The following is a 20,709-nucleotide window of genomic DNA, read 5'->3' on the forward strand; positions in this document are numbered from 1 at the left end:
CGGGGAAATGTTTGGTTGAATGGTTAGTAAGTTTGGTGGGTGTGATGCATGGTGGAAGGGCGAGTCTGGCGAGACAAGCTCGTGTGCGGGAACGCTTGGTGGAACGAAGGAATGTCAGGTAGGCTTAATGGTGAGACGACAAGCGTAAACAAAGGCGTGGGGTGTGCTGACGGGTGAAACGTGCGGGTGTGCCAGGCATGACGACATGATGACATAGTGAGGTGTTGGGTGGTTGGTGAACGAGTCGGAGGGTGAGTTGGTGGATGTGTCCGGGTGAGGTTGAATGGTGAAACGTTGGGTGGTCACGATGGACGCGCCTGAACATTGGAACGAAATTCGAGTTGTGCAATGGGTGAAGGCATTGGTGAACTGGTGGACCATGCACAGGTGAACAATGACAGACGGTACGACGAAACGACGAACAGGTGACTTTTCCCAGTGGTTGGGAAAGGCTGCATGACGTGTGTAGGAAGGTGAATTTTATAAGTGTGAAGGTGAAACTTGGGATTTCCCTCCGTTGTAAACTTATATGTGAATTCTGAATATTATCATTACTAATATGGGTAGACTCATAATTATAGGGAGTTGCCCCTCCCATGATTTCGTTGTGCACTTGAATGTTAATGGTATGAAAGATTTCACTGTGTGTGTTTAATGAAACATTATGTTTAGCTGTTGAAAAATATTCTAACTATAGAAGTAAGGTGTAGTCCACGATCATTATTGTTGTTAAAAAGAAAATGGTCACTAGTGGCATACCTCCTATAGGGCAGTTGGAAGATTACCGCCAGTGTAGGGGTGTGACATAAAGGGTCATGAAATTTAGAGGGGGGATTTCCCTCAAATGTAATTTGTATAATTTTGAAATAATGTATGTTTAGTGTAAATACAAGTGTCAAGATTCTAGAAAGAATCTAGATTTCTAGGTTGTTAAGTGAGTTGGTGTTTTTGGCCAAGTGGGCCTTTATAAAAATAACATGTGTCAAGCTTAGTTGCTAGACAAATTTAGGACTTAGGAGAAGTGCCCAAAAAATCTTCATTTTGTTAGAAGATATGTGCTTCTAGTTAGATATGTATACATATGCACAGTTAGGAGCTTGACTTACCAAAAGGGGAGCAGAGAAAAATAGAGTTAATAGGGGAGAACATGGGAAGAACAGAGCTCATAGAGCTCGAGGATGAGCACGAGAGTTTTGCAAAGTGTTAAGGTAAATTGCACAATCCTCATTATTGTTAGTGAGAATTGAGACCAAATTCTTATATAAGTGTGTGATTGTAGACACATTTTAGTGAGTAGACTATTTCCATGGATATTGATTCTCTTTTGTAGGAACCTGGACATAGGAATTGTGGTTGCTTATTTGTTTTGATTATAAGACTATGTCACAAGAATTAGGATGTCTATCATGTCAATGATGCCTAAGTTAGTATGTTATGTGTTTATGCCAAGTGGAAACCCAACCACAAAGGTAGGCCGCAAGTGTCTCCATATAAGTAGAGTTCACATGAGGATAGTGGTATGAGCAGTTTGTCAAGCCATAGGCCAAGCTCAATTGTGGGTCAAATTGTAAGCATTTTACTAGGTTTTAAGATAGGTTTCGATGCGTACAAGGAATAGGAATCATCGATTCAATCGATGTTCTATATCAATTAGAGATCACCCCTCCTTGTTTATGTCATAAGGGGTACCTCCCCACAAATTTCCTATCTCCTCCACAAAATCTGCATCATCCAATTTGTTGAGCGAAATCCTAATAGCCAAGGCCCCTCACTCTAGTGACTTCATTGCGGGGGGAGTGCAATCCACCAATGTCATGGATTTGTGCCAATTGGTCTCGTCCATTGAATATTACCACCCTCACCAAAGAAAGCTCTTAGTCAGCCACAAGTCTTCTTTACCCTAGGTAAGGTATAAAATGGCTTAAAGCTTGCTAAGCACATTCTAGAATGATGTCTTGTCGATTTCACTCATGGGTTGAGGAGCTCTGGTGATGGGAGACTCAAAATCTATGTGGGTTAAACAACAGGACCGTGACAAAGTAATGATGAGGGATTAAGAGCATCCATAGTGGTTGCATCAAGTGATATCATAGCACAACCACTCTTTGAGGATTGAGAGAAGGGAGAGGTAGATTCATGTTGGCCGGATAAATCATTCTTGTGGACAAGACCAATATCGCTAGTATCACAAGATAATCTAGCAACAAATAGACAAACAAATCTATCTTTCTCTAAACATATACAATTTACAAATAAAGACTATAGAGGTGTTATGATCCTACCTTAGATCCAATGCTTGTTCGTTGTATTCATCCCTCGATTGTCCGAAAGAGTTATCCTTAAAGACCTGCAATCACAAACAAGCAAACATCAAATAGCACCTGCATAGAAAATATCGTAAATCATGTCTATTATGGTGATCAAGGAATCCATAGAATAAACCATAAATGAACAACTTATTGAGAAAACAAACTTATTTGTATTAACTTTGAAGTAGAAGAACCTTACAACCTTTTCAGCCTTGATGTTGAACAAGCTCTTCCTGGGGTCCTAAATAGGAATTTCCTTTACTTTGACAAGCCTTGCACTCTTCCAAATGAGATCTTAGAGGTATGTAATCTCTCCTCATAAAAGCTCAACTAAGAAGACTAAGTTCTAGTAGCATTTCACCTCAAAAATATTCATCTTTCAACCTCCTTAGTAACCAGCCCAATGCTTCATTTTATAGTGCAAAGGAGGAGGTTACAGGTCCATCTATGAAGGGATAGAATCCTCCTTCAAAGGAATAAGCTCCTCACATCAAGGGGTTAGCTCCTTAAGGTATGGAGTGCACGAACATTAAGAGAATGAACTTGCCACCTCAAGATTCCTTCCAGAAGCTTCTAGAAATGCATGAAAGTGAGTTTTTTAGAATGTACTCATGCCTTTTTAACTTTTACAGGGGTTCGCACCCATAACACAAGGACAGAGTGGTCAAGTGCGTAAGGGACATGACCATTAGGTGCCGAATCGCAGGTAAGACTAAGAGAAAGTGTAGAACCAGAGTTTTAGAGGCTTTTAGGACTTTTCTCTTACATTTAAGGCTTGATATGAAGAACTGAGGCTTTAGACTTGCAAAGGAGGAAATTATGAGTGGTAATGAACTCACACAGATTGCAAAATGTCAAGGTGACAATTTTTAGTGCAACAGATTGCCCCCTAAAGTGCGAAGTCTGTAATAGATGAAGATGAAGTCTTTCATGTATGAAGAGTGAAGTACTTTATCATTTCAAGGATCATCCTGTGGGGGAACCTGTAAAAATATTCAATGCAAAATACATATATAGACATATCATTGCTGAGGTAGGCATTCCCATACTCAGATCAAAACTGACTAGAAAAATGACTAAATTGTTCTTATACAGGAATGATTTTGTAATACATCAAGAATATAGGAATGTGTTGATAGAGTATGGACACAACCATATGTTTATAAATAATCCATTACATAATCAATAACAAAATTCCTCGCAGCCTGGATGGTAGAAACTAGATCCAAGGTCTTGATTTCTGCTTCCCGAACTAGTACGATTCTATCCATGTGAATGAATGTGTCAAAGTCCAACTTGGTAGAAACCACTTGATTACCAGTGAATGATGTGAACTGTTAACAAGTGTCAGAGAAACCACCAGTAATGTCAATGGCCCTCAAAGTACCAAATACAATCCATGAAATGTTAATAAATGAGTTGAAGTCGAACATGTCATGGAATCATTCGGTAGAAGGTCAATGATGCAACCTATCGTCGAAGGCAAGAAAACTGCCATTAGGGCATGCAACTTTCAAGGTAATGATGATTTCCAAATAAACTTCCTAGATAATGAGCTAAAGTCGAAAAAGTGATCTGTCATAGGCAAGCCCATAACACAAAATCATAGATCAAGTTTTGAAGAAATATATTGGCAAGGACTGACTCGGGGATGGTCAAAATGGATGACAGATATTTTTTAGATGAATGGTTTGTTTGAACTATTCTCTTGAACACATAATGACACTGTAAATGGTTTTGTGACAATTGACACAAAGCTAATACCCAGAAACCGACTGAAGACTTTCAACATGGTTTGATTAACTGTTAGGCAAAGGATTTTCCCAACCAAGGTGAACAAAAAGTGTCGTGTTCAAGAGTGGTTGACGGGTTTTTATAAAATAAAGTGTAACAAGTAGGTTCATTTTTCTTTCTTTTCCCCCACCATTTCTGGAAAGTACCTCTTTATTTTTGACAAGATTGAGGAGGATAACATTTTCTTGTTTATAAGCTCATCCTTCGCATCAGTCCAACTTAGTTTAAAATTCGAACCCTAAGAAGGAGTGGTTTGTTCCTGTTTGAAATTGAATAGGTCCTTTACTGTTAAATTTTAATGAGTCCAGTATAGGAAAAACTCAGTGTTTTTCAATTTTAGGGAGTGAGAAGAAAAACTTAAGAAAACTCCATGGGGGTACTTTTTCGTAAAATAATCCCTTAGGCCCAAAAAACGATAAAATAATACAAAAGGGATGACTCTTCAATACTTTAACGAGCTGAAAAAGACAAGCGCTCGACAATCTTTTCATATTTGACGAGTCTGAAAAGGGTTTAAAGAGGACTCTATTGACCGTATTTAGTCAACATGTACCTTTTTCGTAAATAGTCCATTTCAGTCCATAAAAGGTGTAAACTTATACTGAAAGGACAATTGCTCATTTATTTTAACGAGTTCGAACAATCAAGTGCTCGACAATCTTTTCAATTTTTGAGAGTTTTAAAAGATCTAAAAGAGGACTCCAATGTTTTGCTTTTTCGTAAATTTTTGAAAGAGTTCGAAAAAGTGATAAAAGTATGCTCTTTGTTGAGAAATGATAATTTTTTCCAAAAAATCCAATATCCTGCACAAAAACTCAAAACATTACACATACCTGCTTAAGATAAATAAAAATGATTTAAAAATTTACCTTTTTAAAGTGAAAAATAAATAAATTAAATATTCATTTATTCAAAAAAGCTTATAAAAAATGGTTTTCCAACTTCATTTTTACCATTTGAGTTCAGAGTGAAAAGTGAGAGCTTTTGGGTAAGAAAGTTGTTCTGAAGATTCTAGAAAGTTCGTCCATCGAAATTGAAAACCGTCAGCTCCAGGTAATCCACGGCCTCCTTATCTTGCATTTCATCCATTTACATTTTGATTTTAGGCTTTAGATTTAATTTTTAAGGGAAAAATTGGTTTAAAAATTCTCTCGCGCAGGTCTGCAAGCACAACATGCGGCCCCTGTGAACCCCGACTTTTTTCTACAAAGAAAAAAGTCGCGGGTCCGCACCTGTTTTTCACAGCCCATGCAGACCTATGCACTATCTGTAAGTGGCGGGTGTGGACCCCATGAAAATGAATTTCAAAATGAATTTTTCTCCATTTTTGCCCAAAATGTTTTGAACTAACTGGTTCTAATATGTCTTTTATGCATTGTAGGACATTAAAAATGCTTATTTGGCGAGAACGCGAGCATGAGGATGTGGATTTTTCTACATTAAACCATATTCCCACAATGCAGGCATTAAGAGCATCCGGGTTACTAAAGTTTTGGGGCATACAGGGTATGAGGGCCCAAGTAGACCTCTTGCAATGGCTGGTAGACAGGTGGAACATGCAGGACCAATGTTTCATCATTGGTGGCCACTGGCTCAAAATTGAGCTGGAGGATATCTATCTTTTGACTGGTTTGTCTAAGAGGGGCAAACACATATCTCTTTTTGGGACTAGACCAGGTGGTCAGCCTGTTTCTAGTCTTCGATTAGAGTTTTCCGATGATCAGACGAAGGACAAATGGATTGATATTAAAACTATTAACCGTCCTGAGCTTAAGGTCATTGCGTTCACTGTTACCAGGTTATGCGGGGTTGCAACATTGCATGTGGCTACAGGATCCCAGATGCAGATGGAAGTAGATTGTTTTCGAGGGAGAATACTCAACTGGTGCGAGGCTGTGTTGGCAAATGTGAAAGGCCAACTAACCAGAGAAAAGAACGGACTGCTGAAAAATTTTGGATATGGATTCATCGTGGTCAGCTTTACTCTAGAGAGGATACCCATGCTAGCCGTACAACATCTTCTTGTTGATGCCGGACTTCCTCGAGAGCCTAGGATAGTTAGCCGGGTTGCCTTGATGGCCCGCCACCCTGAGGAGGGTACGGAGGTTGTTCGATTTCCGCCTGAGTATTTTCATTGGTTGAACAACCAACTTTTTGCGATTTAGGATTTTCCATATGCTGGGATGGATTATCATGGTGACCCAGACATGACTCTCCCCCCAGGAGAACAATGGGATGATTCAGGTAAAATTATTTTCAACATTTTCTAAGTTCTATTTTTTTTTTTTTAAATCATCCAAAACTGATAACCAAAAGTTTAAATGCAGATGTGGGTCCATGACTACCAGCCGCTCTCCAGCCTTTCGAGAGGAGACACCTAGCTATAGCAGCACCATCCCCACATGACCAATCGGTAGAGATCCTGACCGATTTGGAGCATCATCTAAAGTGCTTGACGCTAGATATTCCAGAGACGGATGTAGATGATATCCTACTTAGGTTGCAGAGATATGTGATTGGGCTCCCGAGACCTTTTAGGAGGTTCCTATGTAGAGTAGCCCGAGCAGTGGTTTCTTATTGTGATCATCGCCAGAGATATGATGATTGATTCTGTAGACTCATGACATTTTTGACTTTTGTATTTATCATTTTTGCTGATCATAAGTTGTTTTTCAACCTATGATCGAAGACGATGTATATTTTGAAACACTACTTCTATGCTATGATATATCATTATTACCAGCTATCTTGTGTAACATGTTTGTCAAATGTTATTAAATTTACGGTTTTGATTATTGCAAATGTCTATTTATCATACTAGAAGCAACTGCATCTTCTAATGTATTTAAATGTCTTGGAATATGCTAATATTCAATGTAGTCAAATTCACGTTCTAAGAGATGAACTCTCAATACAATGAGTTTAGAATCCAACCTAACAATCAAACTCTGAATCCCAAATGACATGGATTCAGATAATAACTCAATCGCTGCGTGTTAGATCCCTATAATACTAGTGATTACCCCATTACTATTGTATTTGTATCCCTTATTAATATTGTTGTGCCCCTATTGCCCCCATATTGTTATTATTGTGCCCCATAGAAACCCTCTATTGTTATTTTTGTGGCTTTATAGTATTATTGTTAGGTCGGCTGGGTTATATTGTGACTACTTAGACTCCTATATATAGAAAGGAGGTTTTGTCATTTGTATCATCCAAGAATTTTTCATTTATGTAATGTAAAGGAGGTTGCCCCCTCGAAGAGGTTGAATTCTAAGGCATTGATCTATCTTTTCTATCTTTTATTGAGCTGGTTTCATAACATTTGGTATCAGAGCTTTGGATTCTAGGGTTTCGCTGCTCCAAACAGCTCATCGTGGCATTTTCGCTATAACCTTTTTTTTGCGACGTTTAAGAGGCTAAAAAAAAACCCATTTGAGAAGACATCATGCTGAATGTTGGGTCCGAATCTCAGAGATTGTTTCTCTATATTTGTGGAGATATGATCTGAGGAAGTTGGTCTTTCTGCAGACTCCTGAATTACATTCAAAGCAGGGGACCTGGGGAAAATTGTCATAACATTCTCTCTGAGCATCGGATTCAAATTTAGTAAGAAGGTACAGAAAGAGGACGGACTTTAGTTTTCTTGTATATATTTTTAGAGCCAAAGGTCAAAATAGTGACTCGTGACACGTCATACAAGTTCTTTCTACTGAACTAGTCTATAATCAGGTTACTGTGCGAGATTTGGCATAACGCTTCCATGGAGAATCCAATTTAGATCAGACTGGTGGCATTGGAAAGAGGACATAGAAGGCTATCACTTTTTGCAATTTCAGAACTAGATGATTTGAAATTACAGAGATACATCAGATTCAATATCTCCTACAACGTGAAAAAAGATGTGTAGTTTTTTTTAATTTTTGCATAAGCCTGGTTTGAAAAATTAGTTTGAAGGAATTCAAAGGGCATAGTAAAGCATTATTATCAGTCATTGATGACCCAAGGGAAGAAAATGCAAACACCTAGTAGGTAACCTAAAATCTCTAGCATGACTCATGAAGAAGAGGAAGAAATGCAACATGATACATCAAAATTACGAGACCAAGTGCAACAAGTATCACTTGCACAAAAAGAACTAGAATCTAAGATGGATGGTTTAAAGAAAGATGTAGAAGCTAATATGGATGGTTTAAAGAAAGGCATAGAAGCTAAGATGGATTGTTTAAAGACAAGCATGGAAGAATTGAAGATAGGCATGGAAGATTTCAAGACAGATTTGACAAAGTTTCTACAAGAAATGCTTACTAATGGTGAAAGGGTAGTAAAGGAAACTCATGATGAGAAAAAAAGAAATGTTAATCATAATTTCATAGACTCTAATGTTGGATCGAAGACCCACCATATTCCAATCATCGATATGAAAAAGTTTGATGGCAAGGATCCCGCAACATGGATATTATAGATGGAGCAATTTTTCGATCTCAATAATGTGCAAAACACACAAAAGGTACGTATTGCAACTTTATATTTGGAACCAAATCAATTTGTATGGTATCAATGGCTTTGCTCTCGTAAACAAATTATCACTTGGGCAATTTTTACGGAAGAATTGACAACACATTATGAGGATACAAAAAGCAACACCTTTTTTAGCCAATTGATAAGTCTCAAACAAAAGGGTTCAATAATGGAGCACATTGAGGAGTTCCAAAAATTGAACATAAGGGTAAAAAATATTCCAGAGGAGCATAGGATTGATGTGTTCATAGGGACTTTAAAGGATAATATCCAACATGATGTTCGCCTTTGGGAACCTGATTCATTAGAGAAGGCATTCAGGTTAGCAAGAAAAATGGAAAGAAAACTTATGGCAACCAGGAAGCATACCACTCACAACTATAAATATTGAAGTGTTGTTGCCCCTAGTCTTCCAGAACCTATAAGGTTGACACCACAACAATTGGAAGAAAACAGAGCAAAAGGGCTTTGTTACAGTTGTGATAGCAAATACACTAAAGGTCATAAGTGTGCTGAGAAGAAATTATTCTACATAGATTGTGAAGAGGAAGAAGAAAAGGAGCAAGAAAGGTCAAAAGAGGAGGATATACTCTAGGAACAAAGCCTAGATAAAGAAGAAACTAATCCAACCATATCTTGTAATGCATTGGTGGGAATTACCACTCCTCAAACCATCAAGATAGAAGGACAAATCAAGAAGAAAAAGGTAGTAGTGTTGATTGATTCAGGAAGTACCCACAATTTTATTCATTGTAAGGTAGTAAAAGAATTGAATTGCTTATTATATCCAGCACCAGAGTGTCAAGTGATGGTTGCAAATGGAGGAACAATAAATTACTCTGGAAAGTGCCATAATATCAAGCTATCCATGGGAGAATATGTGTTGACTAGCCCAATGCTTTCCATTCCAATGGGAGGTGTTGATGTTGTACTGAGAGTCCAATGGTTACAATTCTTGGGTACAATATCTTTTAATTTTCAAGAAAATTTCATGAAATTTTATGCGGAAGGAAAGGAAGTTGAATTAAGGGGTATTGCAGGGAAACTGTGAAAGATAATCAGCTCTAACGGTATAACAAAGCTTCTAAAAAAGGAACAAGGAGGTGTAATTGCACAATTATGTTCGCTAGATGTTTCCACATTGGAATCATATATTTCTCCAGATCTCCAAAAAGTCTTGGACAATCATTCCAAGGTATTTGAGACTCCCAAAGGTCTCCCACCTATTCGTGATCATGATCATGCTATTCATCTGATTCCAGGAAGTGTTCCTCCAAACATCAAGCCGTACAGATATCCCTATGCCCAAAAGAGCGAAATTGAAAATATGGTTGCAGAAATGCTAGAGGCTGGTATAATTCAACCTAGTCAAAGTTCTTTCTCTGCTCCAGTAGTATTGGTGCACAAGAAGGATGGATCATGGCACATGTGTCCAGATTATAGGGAGCTCAGCAAGCTCTCTATTAAAGATAAGTTTTCCATCCCTGTCATTGATAAATTACTGGATGAATTGCATGGATCAATTTACTTCACCAAGTTGGATCTTCATTCAGGATATCATCAAATCAGAATGAATACTGAAGACATTCCGAAAACAACATTTAGAACTCATGAGGGTCATTATGAATTTTTGGTCATGCCTTTTGGCCTTACCAACACACTTTCTACATTTCAAGGTTTGATGAATTCCATTTTCAAACCCTTCCTTAAGAAATTTGCGTTAGTATTTTTTGATGATATACTAATCTATAACAAGTCTTGGAAGGATCATGTTGAATATGTTGACAGGGTGCTACACCTATTGGAGGAGAAACAATTATATGCAAGAAGATCCAAATGTTTCTTTGGAGTACAAGAGGTGGAATATCTGGGTCATATTGTATCTCATGAAGGAGTTAAGGTAGACCCTAGCAAAATTAAAGCCATTAAGGAATGGAAAATCCCCACATCCATAAAGCATCTGCGAGGATTTCTTGGGTTGACAGGGTATTATCGCAAGTTTGTTAAGAATTATGGGAGAATAGCAGCACCTCTAACAACATTATTGAAGAAAGATGCATTTTCATGGACTCTAGAAGCAACAAAGGCCTTCGAACATCTTAAAGAGGCAATGTGCCAAGCACCGGTCTTAGCTACACTGGACTTCACAAAAACCTTTATTGTGGAATGTGATGCTTCAGGAAATGGAATTGGTGCTATTTTAATGCAAGATGAAAGACCCATTGCTTTTGAAAGTCGTCCAATCAAGGGAAAGTTTTTACACAAAGCTATTTATGAGAAGGAAATGTTGGCAATACTACATGCACTTAAGAAATGGCGACCCTACCTAATGGGAAGACACTTCAAGGTAAAAACGGATCATGATAGCCTTAAATACTTTCTAGAACAAAGATTATCCTCTGAAGAGCAAAACAAATGGGTCACAAAGATGTTGGGTTATGACTTTGAAATCATCTACAAAAAAGGGAAGCAAAATGTGGTGGCAGATGCACTCTCAAGAAAGGATGAGGATGTGGAAGGATTGTTGTGTTGCATTTCTATTATCCAACCCGATTGGATAAATGAAGCAAGGGAGGAATGGAAGAATGATGAAGAAGTGTGGGCACTTATTCGAAAGTTACAGCAAGATTCCAGTACATCTGATACATTTAGCTGGAAAAATGATTCGTTATGGTACAAAGATATCTTATACCTCTGTAAGAATTCCCAACTCAAACAAAAGATTCTTATGGAATTGCACACTTCTCCCTTAGGAGGGCTCTCAGGATTTTTAAAAACTTACCACAGGGTTAAGAAGGAATTTTTTTGGGATGGCCTTAAATCAGATATTCAAAATTTTGTGGCGGAATGTTTGGTTTGCCAACAAAATAAAGTTGAAACAATTAAGACCCCAGGTCTATTACAACCTTTATCCATTCCAAGCCAACGTTGGGAGGAGGTTTCAATGGATTTTATCACAGGTTTACCCAAGACTGAGGGAAAGAATGTCATCATGGTGGTAGTTGACAAACTTACCAAGTATGCACACTTTTGTGCATTATCACATCCATTTAAAACCAATACAGTTTCTACTGCATTTATGGAAACAATTCAAAAGCTACATGGAAATCCAAAGATTATTGTAAGTGACAGAGATCCCATCTTTACTGGAAATTTTTGGACAGAATTATTTTCTTGTCTTGGTACTCAGTTAGCTCATAGCTCATCTTATCATCCTCAATCTGATGGGCAAACTGAGATAGTAAACAAATGTCCGGAAGGGTATCTTCGTTTCTTTTTCTCTGATAAACAGACACAATGGGTCAAATGGTTGTCTCTAGCTGAATGGTGGTATAATACATCCTTCCATACAACAACAAAAATGACCCCATTTATGGCACTTTATGGATATCAGCCACCATCCATCACATCATATTTAAGAGAAAATTCTAAGGTTCAAGCAGTGGAACATCACATCGAACATCAAGAACAAGTCCTCCAACTCTTAAAGGATAACATCGTGTTGGCACAGAATAGAATGAAACAACAGGCAGATCAACATCGCAACAAAAGAAGTTTTGATGTAGGTGATTGGGTATTCCTATGGCTACAACCATATAAACAAATGTCGTTGAAGCAAGCTAAGAAGGATAATAAATTATCACCAAAGTATTATGGTCCGTACAAGGTGTTGCAAAAGATTGGTACTATGGCATACAAATTGGAGCTTCCTACAGCTTCTCGAGTGCACCCAGTTTTCCATGTTTCATGTTTAAAGAAGGTTATAGGCGACAAGCTCCCAGTTCAAACAATATTGCTAGAACTTGACAAGGAAGGAAAAATTATATTGGAACTAGAAGCAGTCACAGAGACAAGAACTAGACAGCTACGAAATTGATCAATTTCAGAGTATCTCATCAAGTGGAAGAACTTATCTACTGAAGATTCCACATGGGAGGATGAGAATTTTATACAGAAGCATCCAAAACTACTCAAGTGTTGAGGACAACACTTTTTTGAAGGAGAGGGGCATGTTAGATCCCTATAATACTAGTGATTACCCCATTACTATTGTAGTTGTATCCCTTATTAATATTGTTGTGCCCCTATTGTCCCCATATTGTTATTATTGTGCCCCATAGAAACCCTCTACTGTTATTTTTGTGTCTTTATAGTATTATTGTTAGGTTGGTTGGGTTATATTGTGACTCCTTAGACTCCTATATATAGAAAGGAGGTTTTGTCATTTGTATCATCCAAGAATTGTTCATTTCTGTAATGTAAAGGAGGTTTCCCCTCGAATAGGCTGAATTCTAAGGTGTTGATCTATCTTTTCTATCTTTTCTTGAGCTGGTTTCATAACACTGCGCTATACTCTGCAATGTTACTCGTTGTTTGACCGAGGCTTACCCCATGCATAGATACTAACTCATCAGAGGGTGAATAGATAACCAAAGCTGTGGAAGAAATGTTTCGTCTGTTACGAAAAGCACCATCAGCAAAACCAATGTATGTTTGAAGAGACGTTGACATCTGCAATATCAAGAGTAAAATCAAGATAAGCAGGAACAATGATAAGAGCACTCTCTAAACTAGGCACACTTTTCTAATCCAAAACACACCAACAGTAAAGAAATTAATCTAATGAAAAATCTCCACACTAAATTTAAGCATAATATCTCTTCAAATAAAGTCCATTTCTGGGTTTACCCAAAGAGACACCGTCAAAATCTATTAATTCATAAGCCCCTTTTGCCAGCTTTTGCTTAACAATGTAAGGACCATGCCACATAGGTACAAATTTTCAAGCCCCTAGCTTATCGTTTGCTTGATCATATAGTAAAACTAGGTCTCCTTCTGAAAAATTGCGAGGTGTAACATTTCTATCGTACTGAGATTTCGCTCATTTCGCATGAGTCTCGTTTGCTACAACAGTAGCGTGTCATTTCTCATCTAGCTGAGCTAAGTACAAAAAAAATTTCTCCTCTTCAGAAGTAGCTGGGAGTAATTATATGGCTAATTATGACGGAATTTCGCATTCAATAAGTTAGACTGCTTCCAAACCTTAGACCAATTGAAAAGGAGTGAAACCAGTCGATGTTTTCACTGAGGTCCGATATGCCCAAAGTGCTGAAAATAGCATGGTATGCCAATTCGACTTATGAATACCAATGATTCATCTGATCATAGTGACTAAAACTTTATTGATAGCTTTAACTAGACCATTAGCCTGTGGGTAATATGTAGTAGAACTATCGTGGTGTAGGCCAAGTTTATCTGTCAGTTCATTCGCCATGATGTTTTGAAAGTGACTTCCATGATCAGTAATAATAGAACATTGAATCTAGCAATTATATGATTCAATACGAAAGTTGCAGTAGTCTTGCCGTCTACCAAAAATGTAGGCATCGCCTCGGCCCAATTAGTAAAATAATCTATTGCTAGGATAATACAAGCATGCCCCCTAGCCGAGTGAGGGTTACATGTAATAAATTCAATATCCCACTTTGCGAAAGGACCGATAGCAATTATAGGGTGAAGAGGAGCGGGTGGAGCGCGCATCTTACGATCAAATATTTGACAATTGTGGCATTTCCGGACTTCATAGATACAATCTTTGAATAAGGATGGCCAGAAATAACCAGCGCGCAATATCTTTCGGGTTGTGGCATACCCAGACATATGACATTCAAATGCTCCACAGTGAAAGTAATTTAGAACCTTATCAACTTCTTCATGAGTTAAACAGCATCAGAAAACAGAATCCGATCCATGACAATAAAGTGTATCACCAATAATATTATATTGTTGGGATTGGAAACGTATTTTTTGTCGCTGAGATCATGAGATTTCAGGCCGAAAAGATTGGGTTTGGAGATAAAGAATAATATCTCCATACCATGGATCAAGAGTGCTAATAAGAAATAAGGATTCATCCGCAATGGGCTCTTTTGCCATAGTTTCAGTATCAGTATGCGGGAAATCACACATCAGGTCGGCAAAAACCAAAGATTTCTTTGCCTTGGATTTTTCAAATTCCAAGTCAAATTCCTGCAGGATAACTATCCATTTAGAATACTTGCCTCCTAGTAATTGTTTGGTCAAGATATACATCATAGGGTTACAGTCAGAAATTATCGTGGTTTTGCGTAATAAGATGTAGTGATGAAATCTTTGGACAGTTTGAACAGCTGCCAAGGCCAATTTCTCCACATGTGAATATTTAATCTTAGTTGGATGCAGAGTTCGACTAAGATAGTAAATCACATGTTCACTGTTGAATTCATCTTCCTGAACTAAAACCATCCCAATGGTGGAATGAGAAGCGAAGAGGTACAAAAAGTAATCCTGGTTGTAATTGGGAGGATGCACTAATGGTGCATGGGTCAACATGTGTTTGAGTGCATCAAAAGATTGATCAACGATCTCATCCCAAAAGAATGGAATATTCTATTTTAACAACCTAGTGAAACCTTTCGTTATCTCAACGTTGTTAGGAAGTAAATGACGTAAAAAATTTGCTTTCCCTTGCAAAATTTGGAGTTGGCGAAGAGTCGAAGGAGGAGGTAGATTGACAATAGCTTCCACCTTCGAGGGGTCAACACGAATGCCTGCCTTTGATATGATAAATCCTAGTAAGCAACCCGTTTCTACACATAATACACATTTGTGTGGATTTAGCCAAATTCGATAATGCTTACATCTCATAAAGATAGCTCATAAATGAATGAGATGGTCAGCTATACGTAATGAGTGGGCAGGTAAATCATCGAGATAACGCTGCACAATATGCTTGATGTCATGAAATGCGTAAGACATAGCCCTTTGAAAAGTTGCTCCAACATTCTTCAATCCAAAGGGTAATTTGCAATATGCAAAGGTCCCCCATGGACAAATGAAAGTTGTTTTAGCTTGATCAGCAGGGAGTATGTTGATTTTATTGTAATTGGAAAAACCATCCATAAAGGAAAACATTTCACTGTCGGGACAATCACCAATAATTTGATCGATATAGCGTGTTGGAAAATTGTCTTTAGGGAAACCTCGATTAATATCCCTACAATCGATACATACTCTTATCATTCCTTGTTTTTTGTTGACAGGAACAATATTTGATACCCAATCGGTTAAAGGAATTGGATAAATGAAACCTGCATGAAGTAATTTCTCAATTTCAGCTTTGATAGCATCAACTTTTCGCGGATGTATTTGATGTAAGCATTGTTGGACAGGTTTAGCATCCGGGTATGTTTTAATTTCATGGACAACAATTGACGATTAATTCCTAGCATTTCTTCATATGACCAGGCAAACACTTCATGGAATTCTTGAAATAGGGCTTTGTAAGTCTGGATTTCATCGTCCGTACAACAAGCACCTATATAAATGTTTTCAATAATTCTAGGTTTAACTGAAATGTCAATAGGAACCATTCGAGAAATATTTTCCAAATATAACTCAGAATCAGAATGTTTCAATGGATTCTGTGGTTCTTTGACATAGTCAGTTGTAAAAATAGAAGAGAAAACATTTTCAAAATGATCAAGCTCAGGTAAAAATGAAGACTGGTGATGCAGATCTTCCCATGGTAAATCATCACCAGACAATAGTTCACGAATCTGCTTATCAGAATGAACAGGATCAGAAAGTGTTGATGAAGTTGAGTTTGATATTGAAAGTGACTCTCCATGGATCACATTCATTGGATCAGTGTCGGTTGAATAGGCATCAGAAAATGACTGTACGACATGATATGCAATTTCAAAGGGACTCAGAGGCATCGTGCCACCAAATGAATCCACCTCAGAATCAGAAGGTATGATCCAAGGATCATCAAAAGTAAGAGTATTCAATGAAATCATATGAATAGTTGCAATAGAAGGCGATACGTTAGGAGGAGGGAAGGAAAAAGTTCCTAGTAAACCAGAATCTTTGATCAAACCTATGCCAACAACCTTGTAAGGGATAGTCATTTTACCGATGTGTTGAATACTATCTGTAGAGGTTGGGTCGGATGAGAAATAAGTCATCTGGTCTATTGTAACGATCTTTCTGTTATGAAGAAACTTGATAAGCCGAAAGACCGATGAAACAATAGCAGTCATAGCATAATACCAACTGCGACCCAGGAGAAGGTTGTAATCTAGAGGAGCATCAACCACTTCCACATCTAGATTTACGGTTTTTCCTTCGACCCCTATAAGTAAATTCTACAAAATTCCAAAAGGATGGAACCTACAGCCATCAAAATCCTTTAGAATTGTCGGAGACTAATTGAGTGTGGGAGAACCAAGCGATTTCCAACACGATATCGACATAATACACGTAGAAGTCCCTTCATCAATCATAGTCCTAAAGCAAGGTTTGTTTTTTACTAACACTGAAATATGGAAAGCCATTTTATGAGGGAGGCGAGGTGTACTGTTCTCTAAATCGAAGATTATTAGGTTCGAATCCTGAATATCAATAGCTCCTATAGCAGACAATAGTAATTTACCTTGTGCTGGGCACGATTGCAGCACTTCCAAAGCCGACATTACTGAAGGGGAAATAGCTAATTCTTCAACAATGTTATAATTCTTAGCAGCTCTTGCATGTGGATTGAAAGCTGATTCCCGAAGAATACCTTTAGCAGGTGGTTTGATTACTAAGTCAGGGTTGGGTTTCTCGATCTGTAGTGGACTCGAACCAGGAGGAGGTGTAGTTGATGTGTTTGAATTAGAAGATTCAGCTTCTTTACCACCAGTGGGATTTTTACTACCATAATCTTGCGATCGCCTCTCAATCCTAACATGAGACATCATCATAATGGGTTCTTCTGAGGCATTCAAGGAAGAACCAATCATATTACTATCTTGAGTAGGAAAAGGATTCTTTAAGACAGCAGGCGTTTGAGAACCTTTAACGATTTTCGAAACCTCTACTCGATGTGGGCAGTCTTTGGTAAAATGATCCTCGTCGCAAATGAAACAAGGATAACGAGGTTTTCGTTTTTCGTTAGTAGATTCATTTTTATCTGTTTTATCTTTTGAATTTTTTTTATTTTTCTTCTTCCCCTTCTTTTTACTACCAGTTTTTGATTTGGCCGTAGATGATTCTATGACATGGATGTTGACAGAAATTTCAGCGGAAGACTCTCTTGTCGGGGAATCAGGTAAAGTTATTATAGGAGAAGAATTCTTTGAATATTTCTTCTTACTTTTAGTGCTAACTGTACCAATCATACCATCAGTGGCATGAGACCCTAAAGGAGCTGCAGTTATTTGACCATGTTTTGGAAGATCAGGGATTTTTTCATGTAAAGTACCTGACTGCATATAAACGAGGTCAAGGTATTAAGCTTGAGCAATGACATGCTCTTCAGTAAAAAATCCTCCCTTAGCTACATCTTCAGTGATTTTAGGTAATAATGATTTAATAAACCATTCCGCTAAAATTTGATCCGGAATGAAAACTTTCACTAAATGCCTTCTACGTCGCCATTCATGAATATGATCAGAAATATATGTGGATGTGGATTGTTTCAGTGAAGTTAACAGTTCCATGCCATTTTCGTATCTGACAGGCAACTGAAAATGAGTTAAGAAGGCAATGGCTAACAGATTGAAATTATAAAAAGAGGCTCATGGTAACTCAATGTACCATTTGGCGGCAAGACTGATAAGAGTTCGTTGAAAAAGATGCAATCGAATTGAATCATTAATGATGGAATTAGATGCACACCAGAGGTGATAAGTCATAACATGATTTGATAGATCCTCTCCTGACGTACCCTCGAATTTCAAGATATCACTAGGCAACTTACTAGGCATTGGCGGCCAATAAAGAAGATAATAAATTGGATCGTTCGTAAGGCATGACAAATCAAGTAAATCCAAAGTTGTAATAAATGGTAATTGATGGTTAGGGTCGCGGAAACCTTGAGTAGAGAGACTAGTTCCAGGAGGAGGATATTCAGGATAACCTGGAATTAGATTTTCATTAGGAATGTTATAACCTCCTGGGAAACCAGGATTAACTGGAAAAAATTGGGGCTGTTGAGGCTATTGATAAGTATAGCCAAGATACGGTTGATACTTATAAATTAGGTTTTGCATAGTAGGACCGAATTGATACTACCCCTAGTATGGTTGACGTAAATTGTGGTTGAATTGTAGCAATGGTAGCAATCGTACTAGCTTGTCACGCAGGCATCTGGACCGAAGTCTGAACTGTAGGTCCTGAGTGAGGTACAGAGACTTGAGGAATCTGCACTGATGCAGAGGTAGTAGAAGCTGGAGCTGCTGATACTCTAGAAACATGTGCTATAGGTTGAACAAAGGTTGCAGTAGTTGCAGCAGTTTGAGGTGGAGTGTGAGGTGAACTAGGCCCAGGCTGCTGAACTGTACCAAATGTAGGGGTTTGAATAGTAGGTTGGACAGGTTGCTGGGTTGGACCAGAAACTAAAGGTTGTCTAAGTTGATTGATTACCTGCACATTAGGTTGCAAAGTCTGTTGATTTTGAGACAGATCCCACACCATGTTCATTTCGGAGTATGGACCTACAAAAGGTTGTGCATATGGAGGACCATAACCTAGTTGAACGTAGGGTTGATGATTAGGCAGTACATTTCCATCTCCTTGAAAAAATGGTTGACCAGATGGCAGTTGGAAACCTTGAGTTGGGTACTGACCTTGGGGTTCATAACCCTGAGGGATGTACTCAAACTAGGTTTGACCTTGAGGTATGTACTGAAACTGGGGTTGACCTTGGGGTATGTACTGAGTCTGAGGTTGACCTTGAGTTATGTACTGTCCTGAAGGTTGATAAACTTGAGGAAGCCCTTCAGGTGGTATCTAACTACCTTGGGGTTGCCCCCCAGGCAGTAACTGACTACCTTGGGGTTGCCCCCCAGGTGGTAACTGACTACCTTGAGGTTGCCCCCCAGGCGATAACTGACTACCTTGAGCATGGGGATTTGGAATACTACAAAACATCATAAGAATTTGTTCTGCATTCAATGCTTGAGTTCCATTACTTCCAGATGATAACACTTGTTCAATCGGTTGAGGAGATGCTCCTAAAAAAGTACCAGAGAGTGATTGGTACCCCGTAGGAACAGAAGGAACGCCAGATAAAAATGTTTCTGGTGTTTGGGAAAACATGGATGACTGTCTTAACATAATGGATGATGGATAATAACCTCTTGGCATAGGATGAAAAGGAATTCGAGGTGGTGAAAAAAAAGACCCGGATTTTCTAAAAAAATTGTCAATGAAACATACCAAGCATCACTCCTAAAAGGACTATAGAATATTGATTCACGCTCCCTAAGATTTAAAATCTATTGGTTTTCGGGAAAAGTTACGTCTTCTTCTGGATTAACAAGTTCTTCAATAGAAATGAGGCCAGAAGGAAGATTTTGAGTAATGATATTGCTTACCCTAGGTGAACCAGGATTACTAGAGGCTGGAGAAGCAAATCCTAAAGTTGGAGTAATAGTAGGTTCAATGTCAGGCTCAGAAATTTCAAGTTCTTCAGCTAATTCACTGGAAGGAGAAATACTACTAGTAACTTCGGAAAATGAAATTGGCTCTTGAATAGACTCTGTTGTTATTATTTGGTAATTAGGATCAACAATTAAAGATGATTCTTTGGCTTCTGGTGATCCAAATCTACTGTCACTAGGTGATACAAGAGCTTGTAGCCCTTCAAGCTGGCTTGGTGAATACTCAGGAGGTTTCCCCTGAAGTCTACGAGATTGTCTCGGTAATTCAGCCATAATTAAATATTAATTATTCACACACAAACAAAGAAAATTTCAATAAAACCACCTAAAGTCTCTAAAGAAACAAACAATTGAATCACACGCCTAAAAAAATCTAAGAGTTCAAACCACACACAAACAATAACTTCCCCCGACAACATGCTTAATGAAACAGACTGGCACAAGTCTCTTCACAAAACCATCTCGAGTGAAGAGAACCCCCCAGAGAGTCCAATTGAGTCTAGTCGATGTCTGCTCTAGGTACAGTGAGACCCATCCTTCACCGTCACCTTAAGAAATAATTTTAAGTTTATGGACACTAAGGTTACCAACAACAACAAATACAACTGGGGGAA

The sequence above is a fragment of the Pinus tabuliformis genome, chromosome 5_2 (genome assembly GCF_031772625.1).
Source record: "Pinus tabuliformis cultivar Carrire ecotype Pingquan chromosome 5_2, CPIR1, whole genome shotgun sequence".
Taxonomy (NCBI): domain Eukaryota; kingdom Viridiplantae; phylum Streptophyta; class Pinopsida; order Pinales; family Pinaceae; genus Pinus; species Pinus tabuliformis.